The sequence below is a fragment of the Tenrec ecaudatus genome, chromosome 9, assembly GCF_050624435.1.
Source record: "Tenrec ecaudatus isolate mTenEca1 chromosome 9, mTenEca1.hap1, whole genome shotgun sequence".
NCBI lineage: Eukaryota > Metazoa > Chordata > Mammalia > Afrosoricida > Tenrecidae > Tenrec > Tenrec ecaudatus.
The window spans coordinates 59,165,825-59,186,165 of record NC_134538.1 but is presented as its reverse complement, the minus strand read 5'-3'; the positions used below and the strand labels follow the sequence as shown (position 1 = coordinate 59,186,165).

The following is a 20,341-nucleotide window of genomic DNA, read 5'->3' as shown; positions in this document are numbered from 1 at the left end:
CAGTCAAACCATGAGTTAGTCAGCATCAGTATGAGAGACCTTGAGCCAGAGGAACAAACCTAAGTCATAGTCAGTTAATATTCCACAAACCGTTATGATAATAAAATTGATACATTTAAATTGCCACATTTTTAGCAATTGGTTACAAAGCAATCAACAGATAAATAACGCAATCATGTTCTCAAGTTAAGAATAGGCTGGTCTTGTCGCCCTCAATGGTTTTATTCCAAAGCTAAATTCGAAGGAGAGAAAAATGGTCACACAAAACAAAGACCTGAGGGTATTTGTTCTTCTTGCCTTTGCCATTTCAAAGACCCCAATATTAATAGGCATGCATTTATGTTGCAGGCTTGTGAATAATTTAATCTGCAGCATTATAAATATGTACACGTATAATGTAGTGATACTTCTTTCAGCATGCACTGCACCTGGTGCTAGAAATGCAGTGGAATATGGGACCCAGGCTGAGCCTCTCAGCAGCTCACAGGCAGAGAAAGGAGATAAGGAGATCAAAGCACAAGAACAAAGCAGGGGTAGGTGGAGAGTAGGAAGAGATGCATAAAGCACATGGTAGAGAATCCCACTGTTGGTGGGGTAGGAATATAAAGCATGGAAGACTTTCTAGAGGAGGTGTCAGCGAAAGGAAGCCTTAAATAATTAATGGCATTTGGTCATCTCAAGGGAAAGGAGAGCTCTTAGGGTGGGGAAGACCCACAGCTGAAGATATACAGCCAAGTTAATGGCTCATTAAGAGAACTACAGGCGGTTTTCCCAGGGCGAGGCTTATCCATTGCACTCTGGATGTGCTGACCCCTGCGATTTCCCCAAATGTGGGAAACTTGACTGCATAATTTGTGGTAGTGGAGGACTGCGTTCGCGCTCTCCCCTGATTTAAGAAAGAAAAAATAAATAAAAATGAAAAAAGAGAGAGAACTTCAAATAGAGAGAACTTCAAATAGTTCAAATCAATGATCAAACAATATGATCAAATTAAAAGAGAGATAAAATGATACCATATATCATAGGGGAGTTTCAGCTCTTGATCAAGGAATTGTTGAAATTATGGCCCTTTGCAAGTTGTCCAGAGAGAAAGACTCTAGAAAAAAATGAACTGGTGAAAAAAACATGATGAAAGAGTATAGGACTGTAGGTCTGGGCAAGAGAAGACACGTGGAGGGAGAGAAGAGAAGACATGTGGAGGGAATAAATGAATGAAAGAAGACATGTGGAGGGAATAAATGAATGAGAGAAGAGAAGACGTGTGGAGGGAGCAAATGAATGAATCAAGATTTGGAAATTATCATGAGACTTTGACCCGGTAAATTTCATAAAGTTGAATTTTAGATACATATTCAACTAAAGTCATTTTTCTTACATTAAATTTTATAATATAGTGTTGACTTTAATATATTTTGTTAACACTAAAATAAGTTTAAAATGCTTTGTTCTCATGTAATATTACAACTTCCATATATGTGAATCATTTTCAGATTCTTAAAGATAACAATCTAAAAGATTGACAAGGAAATAGCTTTGAAAGATGAATATTAAACTACTGTTCATTGTGTTGTCAATATTTTAGAACGTTTGCATAGCTGTTACTTTTGTCATGTTATTTATATTTAAATCTTTGGGCAGTGAAATATTTGTAGATTCTAACCAAAATTTTTTAAAAATTTATTCTAACCATCTTAAAATACTGGAGGCATGTCTTCTTTTTTAAGACTTCTTCAGTCATTACTGTTGTCTTTGTAAGATGTCCTTGGTTCAGTACAGAATCACAGGAATCCTATGTGCAACAGGGGAAAAAATGGTCTCTAGTTCTGAAACATCCTATAAGTGCTGTTGTGTTTGAACTCATTCCTGCACCATTCTATGTTAATCCAGCTTGTGAAGTGTCATCTTCCTTTGCCGTGACCCCTATTTTTTTTCCAAAACCATTTCATTGGCACTAATACAAACACTACATCATCCCATAGTTCAAAGACATCAAGCAGTATTGTACAATTGCTACCACATTCAATTTCAAACCATTTTCTTCCTTCTTGTACTCCTTGACATCAAATCCCCTTTACTCCCTCTTCCCCACACTGTACCTCCTCCTCCCCACCCCCAGGAACCTTTATTCTACTTGTTATCTCTATAGGTTCATCAATCCTGGGTTGCATATACCATAAACCAGGAAAACACATAACAAAAACTCACGAGGGTTACCCCCAATATCAAACTACAGCAGAGATAAATCTCAGAATGGAGGGGGAAATGCAGGAAATGTTGGAAACCAGAGCAGGCCTGTGGTGTATCTGAGGGGGAATCAAGTGTCCAGTTTTTAACCATTCAAGTCAGGTTTATCATTTTGATCTCCGACAGTCATCACTCCAATGCGCTCCGGTTAGTAATCAGTTTCCTCCCATCCCTCCATTATGGATTGAAGAAAGTCCCTGGAGGCTTATTTTTTATGTAGATCTCAGAAATGTATCTAGGGCTTCCACTGTCACCCACAGCCTTCTGCACATCAGAATCTTACAGTTTAGGCTCTGATACTATTCCTTCCTTCAGTTTTGGATTCTATAATTTACAATCCTCGATTCATTGAGGGTGTGCTCTTCCATGTGCACTTAGTTGACATCTCACTTAGATGGTTACTTATTTGAAAACAAGCCGTTAAGACCTCAAATGCTATTTTATCTGATATCTGGGCACCATCTAGTTTCTTTAGCACACTTTGCGATAACACCCATATCTTCTGTATTCCATTCCTGGGAGTGGTTATCAAGCATGAAATGACAAAATAACCAATTGTTCTTAAATTGGAGTTAGGATTTAGTGCATGTTGCAAATCCATTCCTGGATCTATGTATGTATGTTTGTTTGTTGTTGTTGTTGTTTTTAATCTGCCTATGGCTTGCTTTAGGGACCTCTTTGCTAATTTATTGAAGAAAGTCGTATTGCTCATCTCACTGGAGCATAAAAATCTTCTGTTAAAATTGCTTTTGATTAGCCCCTGGTACTAACTTTTAAGACACTGTAGAGAGAGGGATATTGGGCCAATGCAGGCTAACTACATAGCACCATCCAAATTTATTCACTTTTACAGAGTGAATACTTTCATGGCTGGATGGTATTGACACAAAAAAAACTGTGCATTGGTTGTCAGGGGAATTTTACAATATTATTCACCGGCAATGTCAGTCACAGATTTGCCTGAGTGATATTTATCTTAATACAACATTGATGCAGTAAGTCAATTTTTGTCCGCCTACTGACAGTTCAATTCAAGTAATATAGCTGCCTTCTGCTTCTTCAAACACTCTGAATGTTCAGTCTAAAGACCTCATGTTACAGGTGTGTTTGAGACACAGTCCAGTTCACTTAGCGGGATTTCCACATCAGTTCCTCTAGTGCAAACTTTGGAGTGTGTTGTGCACCTTGATGATCCAGAATTCAATGGCCCAGTGTTCTTATTTCACAAAGCATTAGTTCCTTCTCCATGGACCATCCTACTTGTGACCATATCCCAACAACAGTGACAAACTCTGGACCCCATCACTTTCAAGGAGCACTCTCGTGTGTATAAAAGCAGTGTTGCTACTAGGGCTTAAAACCCTACATGCGCGGGTTTATTCCAAGCAACGTGTGTTTAAAGATGACTTCTGTAATCAGTCCATGACTACAGATAACTTCTCCCACTAATGCACTTGAATTAGTGTTCTTAGGATACTTTTTACAAAGAAAGAATATTTGTATACAAATCATGGGGAAAATGATTTGAGGTCACTATAAAACTTTTAACATAACTCAAGTGAACATTTGGGGAGGGGGTCCCAGCTTTGACCCCCTCCCCAGAAGAATGCACTATAGGGGACAGCACTGAAAATACAGCCAACAGAGAGTGGTGGGTCGGCCCAGGTGACAGGGGAGCAAACTAAGAGAGAAAGAGAGAGAGAGAGAGTGTGTGTGTGTGTGTGTGTGTGTGTGAGAGAGAGAGAGAGAGAGAATGGACCACACCTGGCCCACCAAGCCTCAAGGACAACATTCCTGCTCAAAGCAGCCAATTCACAGGGAGGAAAGTAGTGCTGGCTGCACCAAGAGACACGATGTCTCCTCACTGACCCACAGTGCTATGGGGGGCAGCAATAGAGACACAGTGTGGGAATTGTGCCCAGTCTGACACAACCCCCCACACCCCCAACACCAGAACAAAACACGAAGGGTGTACAAGAGAGTAGCAAGGGGACTAAAGCAATGAAGTACCCAAGGAATTCTGAAAATAGACTTTGGAATCAGTGGGCAGGGTGTAGCACTTCACCAGAGCAGATGGGAAAACTTTCAGAACAGTCAGCAGACAGACCTGGAACTATTTATAGGCCGTCTTCTTCTCCCTTTTCTTCTTCTTCTTCTTGTTATTCTCATTTTCTTTTTCCCGTGTCCATCCATATAAGTAAGGTAGGCAGGATAACCAGTCCTGAGGAGAAAACAATGGGGCCAATGGCTCTAGGGGGGACATGGGAGAGGAAGAGGTAGGAGAAAGGGAGAGTGGAGACAACAAATCCAGGGTCAAGAGAACAACAGGAGATCTAAAATTGATGGCGAGGAGGGAGTAGAATGCTTGATGGGGTTTGATCAAGTGCAATGTGAGGAGAGAAAGTACTGAGAGTTGAATGAAGGTTGGACATGATAGTAGGATAGGAGGAAAGTAACAAGACATAGAGGAAATAACTAGTAGGCAAAAGACATTTATAGAGATATAAACATAGTCATGCACATATGTAAATATATTAATACTTAACAATAGGGACATAGGTTTATGTACAAATATTTAAATGTTAAATATTATGGGGCATTGAGTCTCTACTCAAGTACTCCCTCAACCCAAGAACACTTTGTTCTAAGGACATGGCATTTCGTGATGCTCACCTTCCTGACACAGTCACTGAAGACAAAATGGGTGCATAAGAAAATGGAAGAAGAAAGCTGATGGTGTTGAGCTATTAAAAGATATAGTGTCTGGGGTCTTAAAAGCTTGAAGTTAAACAAACAACCATCTAGTAGGGAAGCAACAAAGTCCACATGGAAGAAACACACCAGTCTTTGTGATCATTAAGTGACAACAGGATCAGGCATCAGACACCTGAAGACCCAAAACAAACAAATATATTGATGCAAATGATTGGGGTCAAAGTGAAGACCCAAAGTCCATCTATAGACAATTGGACATTCCCTCACAGAAGTGTCACAAGGAAAATACGTGTCAGCCAGTGCACAGCATAGTACCGATGGAATACACAGCATTGCTCTATTTCTTTAATACTGTCCCCCCCTACTATCATGACCCCAATTCTACCTTAAAAATGTAGATAGACCAGAGAATGTACACTGGTATAGATAAGAGCTCTAGACAAATGGAGTCCAGGATTTATAACCCTTCAGGAACAGTAATGGAAATAGCAATACCATGAGGGTAGGGGGAATGTAGGGGATGGAAGGGGAGAAATGGGGAACCTACTGCAATGATCAACATGTAGCCCTCCCAGCCCCTCCCCCCCCAGGAGGACAAACAAGAGAAATATGGGTGAAGGGAGAGAGCAGAAGGTGTAAGATATGAAAATAACAATAGTTTATAATTTATCAGGGGTTCACCAGGCTGGGAGGTTAGGGGAAGTACATAAAAAAGAGGAGCTGATACCAAGGGCTCAAGCAGAAAAAAAAACATTTTGAAAATAATGATGGCAACATATGTACAAATGTGCTTGATACAATTGAGTATAGATTTCTGTAAGAACTATAAGAGTCCCAATAAAATTATTTATTAATAAAAAAGTTAACAAAACTCAAGTGGACATTTTCCAAATAATTAAAGTTTTATAACATACTTAGAAAAATTCTTTCTCACACAAAACAGCAGATTTTAGATGGGCCAAATGCTTTAAAGAAGGCAGTGCAGATTTCAATGATGAATTTAAGTTAGATAGGTCAGATAAAAATGTTATTAAAACTATTTTATGGGATTGTAAGTCTTGGTACATTTTATCAAGAGATACAGGATTATCATGAGGGCTTAATATGAAAATTTTTTAAGTAAATGAAAACTGAATTGGTGATAAAAAAATCAGGAAAGTTATGCTAAGAATTTTTCCCATCACAACCATCAGAGTAGCAAGAGCTGTTCTAGTAGAATTTCATTGAGAAACCTACCCCATCAAGCCCAGAACCAAAATCTTGACACTTCTGGCATTTTATTTCCAAAATTCAAGGAACATTTCTGTGGAATATGATTTGACACTTGGAAGGAAACCCAAACTGTCATTTTGCCTTGGTGTAAATCAAAGAGGGATGAAAATACTGTCTCCAGATTTCGATAAACTTGATGGAGACTAAAGAGCCCTGCTGCCACTATCCAGTAGGTGTTGGGCTGCTAACCATAATGATGGTTCCAACCCATCAGCCACTCCATAGGAGAAAGAAGAAGCCATGCTCTAGTAAAAATCCAGTCTTAGAAAACCTATGCAGGGTCACTGTGAGTCTGAATTGACTCCAGGATAGTGGGTGGAGTAGATGGAAGATACCAAATTTTGATATTTTTGTTCAATAATGTGTTCTATGACTTTGTAGCAATATATTTTTACTTACCTTCATATTTCTTCCATGAAATATTTGCTTGTTCTTTTGGTGGTTTACAGTAGTTACTTTTGTTGGTGTTTCACCACTGTCCTAATGCAAATGCATCCATTATCCTTAATTCTTCCTTGTTCGTTGTCCTGATTTCACAAGTATATGAAGTCATAGAAAATAATCTGCATTGGGTTAGGGGGTACCTCATTAATTAAAGTGATATCCTTATGCTTTTAATGCTTCAAAAAATAATTTGTAGGAGATTTTCCCAAAGTATGATGTCATGTGAAGTCTTGAGTGTTGATTCCAGGGGTGCTGACTGCAGATCCAACTAAAATCAAAACCTTGACACCTTCTCTATTTTCTTAATTCAGTATGCTGTTGCACATCGGTTCAGTTGTGAGGATTTTTGTTTCCATTGTTTTGAACTGCACTCCATAAGCTATAGCCTTGTTTCTTAACCAGGACATGCTTTCCAGCAAACAATTTTTCACAGCCAAGTTTGTTGATGAGAGTCCTTCTCCAATTCTGATGCTGCATTTCTCTTTAGTTTTTATAACTTCTCAGATTACTGACAGCACACAGATTGAAAAAGGATGATAAGAAGACACACACAGTTCCTGATTTTAAGATCTTCCTGTGTTCTGTTAAAAAGCAACAACAACTAAAAACTGCCTTTGGTGTATATACATGTCCTACAATCGTATATTGAAGTATTCTGGAATGCCTATTCTTTGTAATGTTATCCATAATTTGCTATAATCAATAAAAATGAATATTTTTGTATAGTCAATAAAACACAGGCAAATATCTTTCTGGTCTTCTCTGCTTTCAGCCAAGATTCTCCCATTGTCAGCAATAATATATCTACTTATAAGTCTTTCTGAATCTGACTTGAATTTCTACAAGTTTCCTGTTGATGTATGACTTCAAGCATTTTGAAATGTCTTCAAGAAAACTTCACTTACTTGTGATATGGTATTTTTCATTAATTTTCTCATTCCATTGGATTACTTTTCTTTGAGATAGGTGCAAATACAGAGCCATCCCTATTGATTGGTCAGGGAGTTGTCTTCCAAATTTCTTGTCGCGGACATCCATTGGTTGACATAGCTCAATTGGTATTCCATCCCTTCCTGGAACCATGTGTTTTTTGTTTTGTTTTGTTTTTGCTAATACTTCAGTGCAGCTTGGTGTTCTTGACCATATGCCAATTCCTGAAGTATGTGGACTTGAACTAATTTTCTTTGGCAAAATGACTCTTTGGATTCATTTTATCTTCTTCTTACTCTCAATCTATTGTTCAATATCTTACCCATAGAAATACTTCATTATTGCAACAAAAGGCTTATTTTTTTTCTTCAACTTGAGAAATGCAATTTTAGGTTTCCTTTTTGCTTTCTAACTCCAGGTCTTTTTACATTTTACAGTAATACTGTACTTTGTCTTCTCCATTTGTAATCTTCTGACCAGTTCTTTTATGCCATAATTTCTCATATTTGTTTGAGCTGCTCTGTTTAACAGCCAGCTTCAGAGTCACTTCTGATTGAGATCCATTCTTGTTTTGTTGTGTGTTCCTTCCCTAAGTGTCTACATTCTTCACGTGTGATGTGCTAGATGCCATCCCACAATCCTTTGGTGTTCAATCATTAGTGTTCAATGTGTAAGATATATTCTTGAAATGGTATCCAAATTTAGATAGAGTATATGTCAAGACGCAATTTGTTTCGTGTTGGTCCACTGGTATTAATCTGCCTGAGCTACCCTGTTGTATCTTTCCACAATGTAGTCCATTTCACCCATATGTATTTCTGCTGTGTAGTCACCATGCATGTTGTTAAAAGTGGTATTTGCTTTGAATACGTCATTGGTCTTTCAAGATTTTATAATGCTGCCTCAGGCATTGTTTCTGCTATGTAGGCCACATTTTCCAACTACACACTTTCCATTCTTTTTTGTTTCCAATTTTCACATTCCAATCACCAATAACTATGTGTGTATCTTTACTTCATGCTTGATCAGGATTACACTGCAGACATTTTAAAATTCTTCGATTTATTCAACATCTTCTATTATTAGATCATTACCATAAATATTTAATAGCCAAAATTGAAAAGAAATGGCTGCTTTTTGTTTTTGTTTGTTTTTTTCTTATCACCATCCCGTCACTTTGCCAATGCACTAATTTCCGGGGCCATGCTAATTATCTGTGGAAATATTGCAATGACTATCTTTTTGTGTGGAGTAAAACTTTCTTGATGAAAAAAAGAGAGGTGAACAGTCTATGCCAAATGTCAGAAAATGTGGAATTATACTATGTTAACTATAGGATTTTTTTAATGTGCATTTTGAACTTGAAGAAGTACTAAAATAAGTTTTCTCAGTTTAAAAGGTAAAATAACTCTTTCTCCAAGAAGATTCTGGTAGAGTTCATTTCTCAGAGATATTGACTTGAAAAATCCTTCTTTAATGGTTTGTATGATTCTACCTTAATTGGTTCATCATTTGTTTATATTCTTCCAAAAGATATATGCACATCCTCCTTACAAACAGATGAAAGTCCATATTACTTAGAAGGTCTTTCACAATTTTACCTAATCTTCTTTATGTTCTATCACATTCCACTAAACACCCTAATTTTCAGTCATTGTAATGCAACCCTCAAATAATAAATTTTTAATTTTTCCCAAATAATCAATTTTCACATTAGCATTTCTACTATTCTCTAGATCTGAAACACATCTTATCCCTACCTACAGAGCAAACTTATATTCAGTCTTACATTTATCACACAATGATACATTTTCATGTGTGAAGTCAACCCCTTTCCCTAATATAAAAATCTAGAGTTTTAATAACAGCTTACAAAACTTTTTAAAACCACAGTCCCTGCTTGCTCCTCCAACACCAATTTCTAAAAACTAATTTCTGCTGATATTAAGATCCTTCTCATTTCAGAATTAGTCACCTTTAGTCAAAACTTGTGCAACTGATCCAAAGAAGCTGCAAGAATGGTGTGGAGGCAGTATCTGGTGTCCGCTGACTGACATGGGGAAAGAGAATCAAAGTCAACATCAGCATAAGGCTGATTCTGATGACACAGGAGACAAATGTGCCTTCATTGTCCAACCTTCCTTACCCATTCTGATATAATCTTCCTTCCCCTGATACTCTCTATTGCTTATTGGCTTCCATAATCCATCACACTGTATGCACAGACCTCATAGAATATACTTATGATCACGAGTGTCATAGTTACATTCTAGGATCAGAAACTCTCAGGAAAACAAAAATGTCACTTTCAAGACTAAGGCGACACTGGGTCAAGCCAAGATATTTTTTCAATCACGTCATATACACACAAAAGCTGGACACTGATATGGATGACAGAACAATAATTTATGGATTTAATTATGATTTGGGGAAGAATATTGAATATACCATGGACTGTCAAAAAACTAAGAAATCTGCTCTAGAAAAAGTAGACAGAACGCTCCTTCAAAGTGAGAGTGATGAGACTTCATCGTAAGAACTTTGTATATGCTATTAAGAGAAAGCTTTCCCTGAAGAACAGCACGTTTTCTGAAGTAGCTGGTTAGTGGTAAAAAGTAAGACACTCAATAAGATGCGCTGCCACAGTGGCTGCAACATTGCTTTCACCTGACAATATGAGAATGGTACAAGACCAGGCAGTGTTTCCTTCTGTCTTACATAAGATCACTATGAATCAGAACTGACTCAATGGCTCCTAAGAACAATAACATCTGACATTCATTTAAAAGTTTCAGCCATCTAAAGATTTTATAGTTGAGTAGAAAAAATTGTTTTAATAAAACTAATAAGTAATACTATGGATGGGTAACTCAAATTCACTGTTATCAAGTCAATTCTAACTCATAGTGACCATATAGGACAGGGCAGAACCAAACACATGGGTTTCCCAGACTGTAGCTTTTTACGGGACTAAAAAGTCTGGTCTTTCTCCTGCAGAGCTGCTCATGGTTTCCAACCACTAACCTTGTGGTCAGCCCAACAAGTAACCATGAGTTCCCTAGGGTTCCTCCATGGATGGGTCAGGCTGTTTTAAAACATGAGCTAGAAATAATTGACAAAACCATTCCATGTAAGATTAGGTTTTACTCAAGTCTGAAAATAAGGAAAGTTATATCATCTCTCTGATTAGAAAAAATATTATGCTAAAATGATATTCTTTATGGATTCAGAAACTGCTGAAAGCCTAAGCAGTACTATCTTCCTTGGGTCAAGATATTATATTAGGAAGAAAAATATAAACCAATGAGTTGTTGAAATTTTATCCAGGTTTTTCATATTATAAAGGGAGAGCATGTCCTTGGGGGAAAACCGCTCTTGAGGGTTTTTGTTTTGTCTTGTTTGAACAGAACACAAGCAGATGAGAAATGATTACCAATAAATATGTCATGATAAATGTAAGCATTAGAACTAGAAAATTTCCAATTTGTAAAATAGCTAAATGTCCAAAATTTTGCTTCTAGAAGAAAGAGGAATAGATAACATTAGAGAGATTTTGAAGTACGAATCAATAAGTTTAAAGAATATAGGTTATGTAGAAATAGACAATGAAAATATTAGGGCTAGATTCAAAGAGTTTCCTAAATGAATGTTTAGAGGAATGTTTGTGTCATGACTGGTTGACATAGGTAAAATTAACATGACTAATTTGATTTAATAAATGTCAAAAGTGAAATGTTTACTTTGAGTAATTGGTTGAAAGAATTCAAAAGGAAACTTGGTCCTGATGATTGAAGAATATGCCCAAAACTTAGCCAAGAAGACAATGATTTATTACCATACTTTTTTATTGTTAAAAGTATGTAATTAGAACATCACAGAAAACAGATCAAATCTATTAGTGCAATTATCATCATCATTATCTGTTATTAGTGCAGTAAAAATACTAATAGTTAATGTAAACATGTGATATTCTGGTTTACAAGAAGTTTTGAAGTATCATTTTATTGTGATCTACTTATATTTTCAAGAAAATGCAACTTTGGATTCACAAAAACATGTTAAGAATTTGAGAATACATTTGAAGGCAAAGGCAAAGAATACATTTGAAGGCAAAATACATTTGAATGTGTGATTGTTAAACCCATGGGTACATTAAATGCATTTTTTCTTGTGAAATGTTCAATTTTAAAAAAATAACTTGAAAATATTTTGAATAAGTAGACTTTATATTAAAAGATGATTATGCTCCAAGACTTCAATACAGTAGTACACACTGGTTATACTTTAAAAACAGTAGAACACACCTCTTTCTGAATCACCTATATTTTGTTTTGTGTACCAATATGTCCAATAACTTCTTAACTTAATAACAAAAATATATAAAATAAGACCAGTATTATCATAAATTTTGGGACCTGAAATGATTAAGATGTGAGAAAAATTAATGCTGGGCTTATCTCTGGACACTCACAAACATCCCCCACCCCACCCCCACCCCCCAAAAAGTCATTCATCAATTCAATACCCATTCATAATAACCCCGTGGAATGGAGCAATTTCTTATAGTTTTACAAGGAACACTATATTTTCTGTATACTTGAAATTTAAAATATTGATATTTTCACAAAGTGATTCAAAACCTCCTTCACAAACATATTAATTGATATAATTGCCAGAACATGACCATTGTATTTCTGATCAATTCCATATTAATAGCAAAATTTTACTATTAATAAAGTTTTCCATAGCATGTGTCAATATATGCTGTGGTAGTTATATAATCTGTGGTCAATTTGAGAGGATTATGAGTGAAGGAGTGTAGTCTAGTCTGTCAATCACTGTATAGCCAATGAGGCCTCTGTGTGGGCCTGGCATTCCCCTGAGGATTCTGGGAATTGCTGTCTTTCCTCCTTGGAGGTGGGAGACGTACACTCTCTCTCTGCTCACTTCCTGCCAGGCACTTTTGACAAGAAGCCATATGAAGCTACCTTGAGGCAGTCAGAGTTTTGGAGCTGAAGGAACCATATGGAGACCCCTATCAGTGCTGAGATGCTTACACGCCACTGGAGCCACAAGGCCTGTGATCTTCCTGCATTTGGCATCATTGCATGTGTTTTGTGAGTCTCAAGAGGACTTTATAGATTGGTGTCAGATATATGGGCTAATATCAGACTTGTGGATTTGATCTGGAATGGGATGGAATGGTTTCTCAATATTCAACTGCTCTTATATATAAAGCTATTTCCCATTCATATATGTTTCTCTGTGAATGCGTTTCTCTAGTCTACCCAGACTAACACACATGCATATAATGACAAACAAGCTGTATGGCCAATCAAACACATGTGGGATTAATTGAAGGACAGAAAGATAAATGGCCCAGCAAATCTGCCTTTCTTGTCTCTTGCTCTTTGATCATCTGACCAGTGTGCAGCTGCCTTGCTTGTTCTGTGCCTCAATTTGCAAGCGACACTACCTGTGGGACACCTAACCCATGGACTGTGTCACTGTAATTTGAGGTTCCTTCAAGACCTGCTTTGCCACAACATTGGAATTTACATCTCTTGACCTGAGGACTGTCAGACCCAGTCATCTGGCTGACGGTTGGTGACCTGCCTTGCTGTTTGCTGCCTGTGCCCGGATAACCTGAATTGCTCTACAAAGGACTACCCAGTGGCCCTCAAGACTTGAAGGACTGCCAGTGTCTCATGATTGTCTCACAGGAGTGAGTTTCACTGAGCCATTTGTATTGCTTTATAATTTAATTAAGTGTTTATATCTTATGTTGTATATCTATCTGTATGTATAAATATATATATAATTATTAGCATTCTGGTTTTGTTTCTCTAGAGAACCCTGTCTAACACACTGTATTAATCTAGGTTTTCTAAAGAAGAAAAACCATCGCTGCTTGTAAATGTATGTATGTATAGATAGTAAAAAGGCTCACACAATTAAGCAAATAGGGAAGTTCAAATCCATTCAGTTCCCAAATTTATGAGAAAGATGTTAACCAGAAGACTTCACCTGATTGTGCAGCTTCTGGGGCTCATGAACCCAAGACCAGCTGGAAGACTCTATAGTGATGGCTGCAGAGGCAAATGAATTACAGATTAGCATGTCGTGCTTGTGAATGGAGAGGTAAATAAATCCAAAGTAAATGGGTCATAGCGGACTTCTGAGTACCCCAAGGATCAGCGGACAACATGGAAAGTCAATGAACTAGATCCAGGATCCAGACTCAGTATACAAGTACATTTTTTCACAGTTTCCAATTACACTGAGCCAGCTACACCTCACAGAGAATGCATTGTTATCAGGGCTGTGACTTAAGTAATGCTGCTGCATTCTACCCTAATTTTTATCCCAGTATTAAATTTACAATTGATTGGCTCTGATTACATTGTGGTAGGTTAGAGCACAGGAATTACTAGGTGTTAACTGCCAAACCATTGAGAATTCTGATCCAGCCAAGTTGACACAAAGCCTCAACTATCATACATGCATTTTACCTCATATAATTTGAAAAGCCCTTTGTTTTTAAGTAGATACTATTATTGAAAATAAGTATATGCAAGGAAATTGAGCGTAAATAGCTAAGTACTTTGAATAAATTATTTCAGCTTTGCTTGAGAACTGTGTTCCCAACATAACGTTTGACAGGGACAGAGCAGGGCCTCTGCCCTTCCTGATAAGAGAATTAACAAAGGACCCTGTGAAACAAGGTATGAACAAAGAACTTTGTGAGAACTGCTTGGAAAACACCTCAGCCTTGAAGCCAGGCCCTAGTGAAAATCCTGAAGCAGGACTGTATTCTGAGTCAATCCTGAGACAGTCTGAGACACACTGACCCAGAATAGCAGCGCAGATAAAACTGAAATGATTCATGAGACCAAAGGACAGCATGAGTAACAAAGTAGAGAGTTGCTTGACCATCTGCACGGTGGCAACCCGCTCCCATTGGAAAGTGCCATATACGAACTAGAAACATTTCCCTAGACAGCATCCCTTCTCATCTTCTCGCCTCCTAAGTGAAGTGCATCTTATCTATGTGTAAGGTGGTCCCTTCTCACCTCTCAGGAGGGACTCACTTTATTCCTTTCGAAGGGACACACGGCTTTAATAAAACTGTGGCTCCCCTCTTTGCTGCTGTGTGCCTGTGGAAGCTGGGCTTAGCTCTGGACTCTAACAAACCACATGGGTTTGGACCTCGCCAGTTAACCATGGATGACAGCCTGGGAACCGACCTTCACGATTTCCCACATAATTCCAATAACACAATTTAAATTACCATATATAAACCAAATATGCCTCATGGATTGTATTAGTTATTTTTAATCATGGCCAAAAGAATCAATTTTAGAGTTTTTGATCAGAAAAGAATAGGTGTTGTTTACTGAGATTGAGATTTTGGGATCTGTTCTAGGCTTTAGCCCTTTGGATCATTGTAGCCTCATTATCACTTTTTTAGTAAATTCTAATAGATTTGTTTCAGAAAATTTTGTTAGATTTTTAAACAAGAAAGACTTTAAATTTATTAAATGTTTCTTATTTTTGATTTTATAATAAGATTGCTTAGAGCCTAGTATATGACCCTCTCTATACAAAGATACATGGTGTTTACCACATCTGAAGTTCTCAGACTACTACCCGAGATATTATGATATACCCAACCAGAAGCAACAAAAACCATGCTTAACTATGTCTGTAAAATAGAATTTATAGCATAATAAACTAACAGTCCAAGTATAGCTGAAAAGCCAATATCTTCTGAAACTAAGGAAAATTTAGGGTTTTTCCTTACTGAACAGGGTCAAATTATTTCTTATTATGAGTTCAGGAATCATTCTCATAAGTTAATGATTTCTTTGAAAGGAGGTACAATTAGCATGGTTTAGTGTAGTGAATTGCTCACTATGGCTCTTATAGACATAGTTTAACTCCCACCAAATTCCTGGGTGGGATTATGCAAATAGGGTGGATTGAACTATAATGTGGGGATTGGTCAATTTTGTCATTTCGCTGGGTTGAATTTAAGTCATCTAAGAGACAGATATGGGCATCTCATTACTATCAAGAAAGAAGAGCCAAGAGCAGAGTTTGCCCTCTGGCTCCTGAGGTTCTTGATCCAGGAGTCAGAGCTTTGGGCCTGGAGTGGCAGGGGAGCCATGACGTCAGAGATGACAGTAACATCAAGACCATAAGACAGAACAGCGATCTTCCTGGCGCATGCAATGAGTAAAGTGCTGTCCCTTTAGAAAGTGCTCTTGCAGAGTAGGGGGCACCAAGGCATTTAATTAAGAGGTCAAGTAGGTTTTGTTATCCATGGCGATAAGTGGGGTGCCTTTTACTGAACTCATGGCAAGTAGAATGCTCATTGGTCAGTTCTGTAACATTGCTCAAGCAGGGTAAAGGACAAGGGGGTTCATGGCTTAAAAATCTAGGAGCATAGAGTTATGTCTGTGGACACAGTTGAGAAAATGTGCTCCTGAGCATTTCTGACCCTGCATTGTAACCTGTCACCTTCCCTAATTATAATACAGTGAATTATTTGATATGGGTTTTCTAGCCATAGCTTTTGTTATTCCCATCAAATAACCTTCGTTTTCCTGATGAGTCTGGATAAGTAGGTTGGGGAAGAGACCGGATGGATTATATGAGTCAGGTGTGAGTGATTGCTGACAAGATTAATTGTGATTGGCATCCTGCTGGCTGCGCTGTCAGCTATCTCAGAAACAGGATGGGGGAGTTCACTACTAGTAAGAAGAGAGCCAGGAGTGGAATGCGTCCTCTGGACCCCTTGATCACTGTGTATTGAAGCACCTTGATCCAGCAGAAAGCTGTGACACTTGATCACTAGGAGAGGAGCAAACATAGGAGCAAGCAAGATCACGAGACAAAATGGTGGACATCCTAGCCCACAAAGCAAATAAAGCTGAGTGCTTTGGGGCAGGAGGCTGGCTTGTGGAATAGGATGCTTCTGTGCACTTAATTGGGGGAGCTGGGTTTGCTGATCCATGAAGCTATAGCAGAGTCACATGCCCAAAAAACCCACTGAGTTCTTTGCAAGATTGCCTGAGCAAAACAGAGGCCAGGCCAGGGAGAGACCTCCCTATGGACACAGCACAGAGAAAACATTCTGACCATCTAGATCCTAAGCATTTCTCACATAAATCTCACAATCTTGAATATTGTTTGTGATCCAATGTGGCCATTACAATGAATTAATAAATCCTGTTGGAGTAGAAAGTCCTGTGTGAGACAGAGCAATAACAGTTGTGTTCTGTTGAAGTAAGGGTTTTTGACAGATAATCGTGAGAAAAGATGCAAAGGTAGAGCAGGTTTGACCTCTGCCTGTGGCAATTGGTCTTGAGAGCTGGAGGAGGTCACACAACATGGTGAGCCCCCGTGTTGCTTCTTCCCCCATAACAAACTCCCCAGGCTTGAGTATTTTCTGGAGGCCTGTCTATACATTGTAATGGATGACAGAAGCCAGCAGAGAAGTACAAAGCACTATGGCAGGACAGATAGTGCCACGATTTGTAAAGAAGGTTGGAGAATGATGGTCTATCTCTTGTTTTAATCAGCTTGAGCCTGGTGTTGGGATTGATTCTCCTTCACCTTGTGAAGTCAGAAGAGGGCAAATATTGCCTCCCTACCATTCTAACAGCTAGTTTGTATCATAGGCACACATTTTGGTTTGGGGAGGGAAAGTCGCTGAATACAAACAAAATTCATTTCTGTTGAGTCCAGTGACTCAGAGCGACTTTATAAGACGGGATAGAATGACCCCTCAAGGTTTCCAAGACCTCAACTCCTTACAGGAGTGCAAAGCCTGGATTTTCTGATTGTTTCACATCCATAACCACTCCACCACCAAGGCTATAGAGCAAGGAAGTTGCTAAGAGCTCACTACAAATTCTATTCTAGCTTGAGCTTCTTCTTTGTCTCTTCTCCATCTGTCTAGAGCTTGATCTGTACATATTCTTTTTTTTTTTTTTGGCTTCTTCTTGGTTTCTTTTTTAAAAAAATCATTTTTGGCGGCTCATACAGCTCTTATCACAATCCAGACATACATCAATGTGTAAAGCACACTCATACATTTGTTGCCCTCATCATTCTCAAAATTCGCTTTCCACTAGGGTTCCTGGAATCAGCTCATTTTCCTTTTGTCCCTCCCCCTCCTTCCCCTTGTCCCCCTCCCTCATGAACCTTTAATAACTTATAAATTATTATTTTATCTTTCCTTACACTGCCCGGCATCTCCCTTCACCCACCTTTCTGCTGCCCATCCCCCAGAGATGAGGTTATATGTAGATCCTTGTGATCAGTTTCCCCTTTCTACCCTCCCCTTCCCTCCCGGTATCACCACTCTCACCGTTGGTCCTGAGGGGTTGATCTGTCCTAGATTATCTATCTTTCCAGATCCCAACTGTACCGCTGTGAATCCTCTGGTCTAACCGGGCTTGCAAGGTAGAATTGCGATCATGGTAGTTGGAGGGAGAAAGCATTTAAGAACTAGAGGAAGGTTGTGAGTTTCATTACTGCTGCACTGAACCCTGAGTGACTCATCTCCTCCCCACTACCCCTCTGCAAGGGATGTCCAGTTGACTACATATGGGCATTGTGTCCCCATCATGAATTTCCCTCATTCACGATATGATCGCCCCCCCCCCCCCCCCGCCGCCTTTGTTGCTTGAAACCTGGTCCCCTAGGCCCTTCATGATCACACATACTGCTGTGCTGCTTCCATGTGGGCTTTGTTGCTTCTGGGCTAGATGGCTGCTTGTTTACTTCCAAGCCTTTAAGAGCCCAGACACTATATCTTCACCACACTTACTTATGCACATATTCGTCTTCAGCATTTATGTGGGGAAGGTGATCACCCAATGATGTTTTTTGTTCATTGGTGTCTGCTACCTGATCCCTTCAACACCTCGTGTTCACTTAGGATGGTGTGCTTCTTCCATGTGGGCTTTGTTGCTTCTGAGCTAGATGGCCGCTTGTTTGTCTTCAAGCCTTTAAGACCCCTGATGCTATATCTTTTGATAGCAGGCACCATCAGCTTTCTTCACCATGTTTACTTATGTACATGTCTGTCTTTAGCAATCATGTCGGGAAGGTGGGTATCATGAAATGACCATGTCGTTGAGCAAGGTGTTCTTGTATTGAGGGAATGCGTGCAAGGAGGCCCAATGTCCACCTGCTACCCTACAACTAAACTTATAAATATATGCACAAAAGTCTATTTCCCCATAATCATAAATATATTTACAAATGTACATGTCTGTATTTAGGCTTCTATGTATGCCCTACTACTTCCCTTTATTTCCTTACGCTTTCCATCTGTCTCACTCTCATGTTCAGCCTTCATTCTGGTTTCAGTAATTCCTCTCAGCTACCTTGCCCTTGGTCACTCCCTACCCGTCATCCCCTCCTCTCCTTGGCACTGGTTTTGGACCACTCGTTGTTCTCTTGTCCCTGGGTTGGCCAAAGCCTCCTCCCTTCCCCTACCTTGCACATTCTAATGTCCCTCCAGGACTGTTGGTCCCGTTATTTTCTTCTCATATTGTTTGTCCAGCCTATCTTATCTAGGTGGACCTGCAGATATATTAATATGTGCATACAATTGAGGATGGCTTTGACAGCACCAAAGTGACACATAAGAACATGGTGATGACAGCAGCAACACCAACACGCTAACAAACAAAAAAGCCACTGACATACAAAATTTAAAAGAAGAGAAAAACAGAAAAAAAACGAAACAAAAAGGCAGACAGAAAGAAAAGCCTGTTTGTAGTTCAAGGTCTGTTTGTTGACCTTTAGGAGTGTTTTTCAGACAAGTCTGATGGGGTGCCACGTCCTGGAGCCAAAGTCCACCGTTTATACTTCTTCAGGACCTCCTTGCTCTGCTTCCCCTGCCACTCCATTGCATGCCCCCAGTGTTTTGCCTCAGTGTTTTGGGGGCAGCTCAGTCACACATCCCACATTGTGTCTCTCGTGCTGTCCCCTGTAGGGCCATGGGTCAGTGCAGGATGCCGCATCTTGCTGTGGGGCCAGCTATATGATCCTCTGTGTACATTGGTCCTCTGAGCCGGGCTATCGTCCTCTGAGCTTAATGGGCCCAGGTGTGTTCTGCTCCATTTTTCCTCCTTCCTTTGCTTCAGCTTCCTTCTGGGTGTGGTGTGGTCAGTTACTTTCCCACACCAGATGATCTATTTTCATTTTCTGTGGTACTCCCTTCGATGATGGGTGTCAGGCTAATTCTGGTTAGGGCCGGTGTATGGTCCAGTCTCTTTGTGGATTCCTCCATGCGTTATGTTGCCTTCCTGGTTTGGCATGTCATGGTGGGGTCCTTATGCATGTTCCAGTTCTGTGGGGACACAACCAATACTCTCACCCTGGGTGGGTTAGGGCCCTGTTCCCCTATGCCATCAACTCAGTTTCTACCCACCCCACTTCGCCCCCCTTCCTCTTCTTTCTGTTGGACTCTCATGTACCTCCCTAGGTGTGGCCTGCCCTCCCTCCAACTATTTATGCTTCTACCCATTTATTGCAAGATAGATGTTTATTCTTCTCTTCCTGGAATGCTGATTGTACTTACCTCAGGGGACTCATGTTATACCTGTCCTTTTGAGTTCGGCTTACCTCGCTTAACATGATTCTGTTTAGCTCTTCCCACGAAACGGCGTGTTTCATGTGATTGTCCGTGCTTTTCAGTGCTGCATAGTACTCC

General features: G+C 39.3%; 1 pseudogene; it reads left to right on the top strand.

Moving 5' to 3' along the window:
* The first annotated feature begins 752 nt into the window (after window positions 1-752).
* On the top strand, window positions 753-889 carry LOC142457397 (U1 spliceosomal RNA; annotated as a pseudogene).
* The last annotated feature ends 19,452 nt before the right edge of the window (window positions 890-20,341 follow it).